Below are 7,241 nucleotides of genomic sequence, written 5' to 3'. Positions count from 1 at the left end.
TCACATTCCCAATCATCCTCCCTAATCATTTTTTAATAAGGAATGAAACAAGGTTTTTAGATATGGAAAGCTAGGGTGGCCTAAATTGTAGTGCTGCATGTTGAGTGTTAGAAAATGCATATTTATAAAGGAGAAAACCATCATTTTACATTTCAAGTCTTACTAACAACCCTTACTTTTATGTATTTAACCTTCTTGTGATTTAATTACATGTGTTTTATTTTAATTAAGTATTTTATGTATTTTAGGGGCATTATAGTCATTTCACAATAAAGGAGAGATCAGACGGCAAAACGGACATCACTTTTGAACTCAGGACAGTCGAAAACCTTAGGAGGAGCATAAAAGGAAAAATGGCACTATTCATATGTACGGTACTATTCACGTGTACGGTACTAACTACGTTACTGTTCACAACACTGTTCACATAGACGGATCGATGACGTGGCATTGACCGATGATGTGGCATTGACTGATGAGGTGTCACGATCCTGTTGGGCTAAAATTCTTATGTACTGTTGATGGTGACGTGGCAGCATATCAGTAGATGAAAAATCTCGCGTACGGTACATGCATCACACAGGATTATTTTCAATCAAACCGCGTTACTGTTCATCCGAGTCAAACCGCGTTACTGTTCATCCGAGTCAAACCGTGTTACTGTTCATCCGCGTGGTCAAACCGTGGACTGTTGACTGATGACGTGGCGCAATCCTGAGCGTCCAAACTGTTTTTAATCCGATGGCCATGATTTACTCCATGTATCTATAAAAAGGGGGCCTCCCCCCCTAATTTGATATCTCTGAATCCATTTTTGGGATCCATTTTCTGTAATTCCTTCTCCATCTTGTATTTTCTTCATATTTTAATAAATTCCCATTTTGCCCCTAGTTCAATTATGAGTGGCTAATTTTCTTTCAAGCTTGGGTTGAAGGTGAAGTCTCAACATGTGTCATGGGCTTAATTTGGTAAATTTATTTTCTCTTCCCCTCTAGTTTTTGTGGATGTTTTGACTTCTCGTCGACAAATAATACTAATCTTGTCTAGATACCGCCTTGGTTACACCGGCTTTCTAGTATAAGGTTATTATTATTTGGCACGATAAGCCCTTAGCACCATATTGATTAGAGCGTTGTTCATGAGGTGTGGATTCCCCCCTCATGATTTAATTGGCATTAATACGGATTATTTAGCCCATGATGCATGTTGATACGGATCTAGATACCCAAGTACGTCATTTTAATAGAATTCTCTTCAATTTATTCTCGCCATTTCAATTCCAATTTTAGAATTTATTCTCGCCATTTTAATTTAATTATTAGCATATTCCAAATCATTTCCACCATAAATCCAACTACCCATTTACAAAATTAATTCTATATATAATTAAAATCCACCTCCTCGTGGGATCGACACTCGTCACCATTAGTCTATACTACAACAGATTCGTGCGCTTGCGAGTACATTAAAATTTGCACAACAAGTTTTTGGCGCCGTTGCCGGGGAGGTAAGTAATTTTAATTAATAGAATTAATTTTTGTGAATAATTTCTTTTATTTGTTTTCTTGTATTTTTTTTTATTATAAAAAAAAAGAAAAAAAAAGAGTGAATCTACATTTAAAGGTTAGTATTTCTTTTATTTTTTCTCTTCTTTAACATTTTGTAATTTAATTTTCAATTTATTTTTCTTTGTAATTTTTATTTTATTTTATTAATTTAATTTTTAGTTAATTTATTTCACGTATTTATTTTTGTGTATTTTTATAGAAAGGTTGTAATAGCGCAATAAGGTTAGTATCGTAATTTCTCCCTCTTCTTTATTTTTATTTATTTTGTTCCCATCTTTATTTTCATTTTATTTGTTTTGCATGCATGGTCGTAGGTCATTATTACCTAATCTTGAACCTATAGACCTTGAATTAGAAAAAACACTTCGCACACAAAAGCACATTAAAAATAAATTTGAAATGGATTTGCAACCACAAGAGAGGCCATTTAAGGACTACTTCAGTCCCTTAGCTAATTTGAGCACATCATGCATAAGATACCCAAATGTAGCTGCTAGGAGTTTCGAATTAAAACCTAGTGTGCTAAATTGTCTCCCCACATTTTATGGCCTAGAAAATGAGGATCCATATAATCATCTGAATGATTTTCATGCCATTTGTCAAACTTTTAAATATGAAAATTTTTCAGACGATGATGTTAAACTTAGACTATTCCCATTTTCTTTAAAGGATAGGGCTCGTTCATGGCTTAATACATTGCCTGCTAATAGCATTGCATCATGGGAACAAATGGTAACTAAATTTTTGAATAAATATTTCCCAGTGCATAAAACCAATGCTATTCGCAGGGAAATCTCGGAGTTTACCCAGAGAGAGGACGAGCAATTTTTCGAAACATGGGAGCGATTCAATGGGCTACTCTTGAAGTGTCCACATCATGGGTACGAGAAATGGCACCAATGCCAATACTTTTTGGAGGGATTACTACCAAATGTGCAAGAATGGCTAATGGCAACAAGTGGAGGAGAGCTAATGTCAAAAAGTGCATCAGAAATTTGGGAATTCTTCCAGCGACAAGCGGATAATTCCCAACAACGGAGTCGATCACTCAGGAATACTAGAAGAATTAAAGGAGTAAATGAGGTTCAAATTGGCGAATCAACTTCGGGAATCAAAGAAGTCAAGGAGATGGTTGAAGGTCTTGCTCGACAAATAGCATCGTTATCGACTGCTAAATCAACAGAACCATATGATCATGACTCATACTCAGATCAAGCCAATGCCATAGGTGTAATGAGAAAGCCATCAAATTACAACCCATACTCCAACACATATAATCCTGGATGGAGAGACCACCCCAATTTTTCATGGTCTCAAGGATTCCAACAGAATGGACCAGCAGCTCCAGCTCCACCAATGCAACAAATTCCTCAAGTTCCTCAAGCCTGTCAGCCCCCATTTAGACCATACAATCAGAACCAGAACTACTCTCAACCCATACCATGGGAGGATGCATTCCAAAATTTCAAGAATGTTACTTACTCCACGATTGAGCAACAAAACCGCACTATTGATGGACTACGAAATGAGTTGAGAACAGGCTTCAATTCACAAGCTCAATCAGTTTCAAGCCTTGAGAAGATGGTGGGACAGCTTGCTTCTTCAGTTCAGACCTTGGCAATAACTGTTGAGAAAGGTAAGTTTCCAAGTCAACCAGTGCCTAATCCTAAAGGAGTACATGAAGCAAGTGCCAGTTCACCACAACAGCATGGAGAGGTCAAAGCAGTAATGATCTTGCGAAAAGGAAAGGAAGTCAACAACAAAGTGGAGATGCCGGTGACAAAAGAAAATCAAATTGTACCTGTGAGTGTTGAGGACTCATCACCGGAGGAGAACGAAGAAACCAACCCACGAGAATATGTTCCGAAAGCTCCATTTCCTCAGAGGTTAGCTAAAGGAAAAAAGGGAAAATCCACATGTGAGATTCTTGAAATCTTCAAACAGGTAAGTGTTAACATCCATTTACTTGATGCTATTAAACAAGTTCCATCTTATGCCAAGTTTCTTAAAGACCTTTGTACTAAAAAAAGAAATATGCATGTTCAAAAGAAGGCATTTTTAACAGAAAACGTTAGTTCTATACTCCAACATAAAATTCCTTTAAAATGCAAAGACCCAGGCTCCCCCACTATCTCATGTAGCATAGGGAACCACACAATTGAGAATGCTTTGTTGGATTTAGGAGCTAGTGTAAATTTGTTGCCTTATTCTGTATTTGTGAAACTTGGACTTGGAGAATTACACCCAACTCCAGTGGTGTTACAGCTTGCAGATCGGTCCACGAAAATACCTCGTGGTATTGTGAAGGACGTGCTTATCCAGGTAGACAAATTTTATTTTCCTGTTGATTTCATTGTAATTGACACTCAACCAATACAGGACTCGAGGAAGCACATCCCCATTATTCTAGGTCGACCTTTCTTGGCAACTGCGGATGCTCACATTCAATGCAGGACTGGAAATATGCAGTTGTCCTTCGGCAACATGACTATGGAGCTAAACATTTTCAACATTGCCAAACAACCTCACAGTGCAGATGATGGAATTGTTGATGTGGATTTAATTGAAGCATTAGTTGATGATACTTTTCTTTCAAACCTTAGTGATGATCCTTTACAAACATGTTTAACTCACTTTGGTTTGGATTTTGATATTGACAGATCAGTCGATGAGGTCAATGTCCTGCTTGACTCAGCACCATCTATGGACACTAATAAATGGAAGTCAAGAGTTGAGCAACTAGCACCATCAGAGAAGCAACTCATTCCATCATCAGAATCACCACCGAAACTCGAGCTCAAACCATTGCCCAACACTTTGGAATATGCGTTTTTGGGAGAAGAAAGCACTCTGCCGGTAATCATCTCATCATCCCTCAATGACGAACAAAAGGGTAAGTTGTTGGATGTTTTGAAAGAGCACAAAGGGGCATTAGGATGGACCATAGCAGACATAAAAGGTATAAACCCAGTAGATTGCATGCATTACATTCACCTTAATGAAAATGCTAAAACTACTAGAGAGATGCAATGTCGGTTAAATCCTAACATGAAAGAAGTTGTTAGAACAGAAGTCCTTAAACTATTAGACGCAGGTATCATTTACCCAATTTCTGATAGTTCATGGGTCAGTCCTGTACAAGTTGTCCCCAAAACGTCAGGAGTCACAGTAGTTACGAATGCTGATAATGAATTGATACCCACTAGAGTAACTACAGGATGGCGTGTATGCATTGATTATAGAAAATTGAATTCTGTCACACGTAAAGACCATTTTCCTTTACCATTTATTGATCAAATGCTTGATAGATTAGCAGGCCATGAATTTTATTGCTTTCTAGATGGCTACTCAGGATATAATCAGATTCCCATAGCACCAAAAGATCAAGAGAAAACTACTTTCACTTGCCCTTTTGGCACATTTGCATATAGGAGAATGCTATTTGGATTATGTAATGCACCTGCTACATTTCAACGATGCATGTTGAGCATTTTTTCTGATATGGTTGAACGATTCCTTGAAGTCTTTATGGATGACTTTTCTGTCTTTGGTGACTCGTTTGATCAATGTTTACATCATCTAACACTAGTTCTGCAGAGATGTATCGAGAAGAACTTGATCTTAAATTGGGAGAAATGCCATTTTATGGTAAAACAAGGTATTGTTCTCGGTCACATCATTTCGAGCAAAGGTATTGAGGTTGACAAAGCCAAGGTGGATCTCATTTCTAATCTTCCTCCACCTAAAACAGTCAGAGAAGTAAGATCTTTCCTTGGGCATGCTGGTTTCTATAGACGTTTCATTCAAGATTTTAGCAAAGTTTCTAGACCCTTATGCAATTTACTTGCTAAGGATGCACCTTTTGTCTTTAATGATTCATGTCTTGTGGCATTTGAAAAATTAAAGCATTTGTTGACATCATCACCCATCATTTAGCCCCCGAACTGGAGCTTACCATTTGAGCTTATGTGTGATGCATCTGATTATGCAGTAGGAACAGTATTAGGACAAAGGGTTGATCGAATTCCTCATGTTATTTACTATGCTAGTATGACATTGAATGATGCACAGTTGAACTATTCAACTACTGAAAAAGAAATGCTAGCAGTAGTGTTTGCATTGGAAAAATTTCGATCTTATCTCATTGGTTGTAAAATAATTATATTCACAGATCATGCTGCTCTTAAATATCTTCTCACAAAGAAAGATGCAAAAGCTAGACTAATTCGTTGGGTGTTACTTTTGCAGGAATTTGACTTGGAATTCAAAGATAAGAAAGGGACAGAAAATGTTGTGGCGGACCACCTCTCTCGTCTCCATTTTGACACAATTACAGAATCATTACTATTGAATGAGTCATTTCCAGATGAACAATTAATGAATGTGGAAGTATTACCATGGTATGCTGATATAGTTAATTATCTTGTTACAGGTAAACTTCCAGAGCATTGGACCAAGCAAGACAAGGCTAAATTCTTTGCAGAAATAAAAAATTTCTTTTGGGATGACCCGTATTTGTTCAAGTATTGTGCGGATCAAATTGTTAGACGATGTGTCCCAGAAAGTGAAATTCAGAATATCCTTTCATTCTGCCATGAACAAGCTTGTGGAGGCCATTTCAGCGCTAAGAAAACAGCGACTAAAGTTTTACAATGTGGTTTCTATTGGCCATCTATATTTCGAGACGCTTACACTTTCTGTTCTTCATGTGATAGGTGTCAACGAATGGGGAGCATTACACAAAGGAACATGATGCCACTAAATCCAATTTTAGTGGTTGAGATTTTTTACGTATGGGGTATCGACTTCATGGGACCCTTTCCCCCGTCTTTTGGCCATCAATACATATTGGTTGCTGTTGACTATGTATCGAAATGGGTAGAAGCAATTCCATGTAGGACCAATGATCACAAGGTGGTGATAGCATTTTTGAAAAGCAACATTGTTTCACGCTTTGGATTCCCTCGAGCAATAATCAGTGATGGTGGTGCCCACTTTTGTAACAAAACATTCAAAGCACTTTTGACAAAGTATTCAATCACACACAAAGTGGCGACCCCGTATCATCCGCAAACCAGTGGCCAAGTTGAGATATCCAATCGAGAAATAAAGCACATATTAGAAAAAACGGTGAGGGCAGACAGAAAAGATTGGTCATTAAGACTTGATGATGCCTTATGGGCATATAGAACGGCTTTCAAGACCCCGATTGGGATGTCACCCTACAGGCTAGTGTATGGAAAAGCTTGTCACCTACCTGTGGAACTCGAGCATCGTGCGTATTGGGCCATCAAGAAATTCAATTTTGACATGCAGCAAGCCAGCTCAGAAAGAAGATTACAGCTGGCAGAACTTGAAGAAATTCGCAATGACGCGTACGAAAATGCCAAGATTTACAAGCAACGAATAAAAGTCTTCCATGATAAGCAAATTATGAGAAAATCGTTCACTCCAGGTCAGAAAGTGCTTTTATTCAATTCTCGCTTGCACCTATTCCCAGGTAAGTTACGCTCTCGTTGGTCTGGCCCATTTATTGTTCATACTGTTTTTCCACATGGGGCAATTGAAATTAAGGACCCAAAGAACGGTGTCACGTTTAAAGTTAATGGTCAAAGATTAAAGCCATATCTAGAATACCAACCACATGGAGAAGACATCGAGATAAATTTGAGT

At 37.9% G+C, this 7,241-nt stretch overlaps 1 non-coding gene across 1 annotated transcript; it reads right to left on the bottom strand.

The window, feature by feature from the left end:
- Nucleotides 1–2,348: 2,348 nt before the first annotated feature.
- Nucleotides 2,349–2,452, bottom strand: LOC127900173 (small nucleolar RNA R71). Its single transcript, XR_008052189.1, has one exon. It is a non-coding gene; the product is annotated as a small nucleolar RNA R71 (small nucleolar RNA).
- Between the last annotated feature and the right edge of the window lie 4,789 nt (nt 2,453–7,241).

Source organism: Citrus sinensis, chromosome 9 (genome assembly GCF_022201045.2).
Source record: "Citrus sinensis cultivar Valencia sweet orange chromosome 9, DVS_A1.0, whole genome shotgun sequence".
Lineage (NCBI taxonomy): Eukaryota > Viridiplantae > Streptophyta > Magnoliopsida > Sapindales > Rutaceae > Citrus > Citrus sinensis.
Note: the sequence above shows the minus strand (reverse complement) of the source record. Positions and strands in the feature narration are given on the sequence as shown.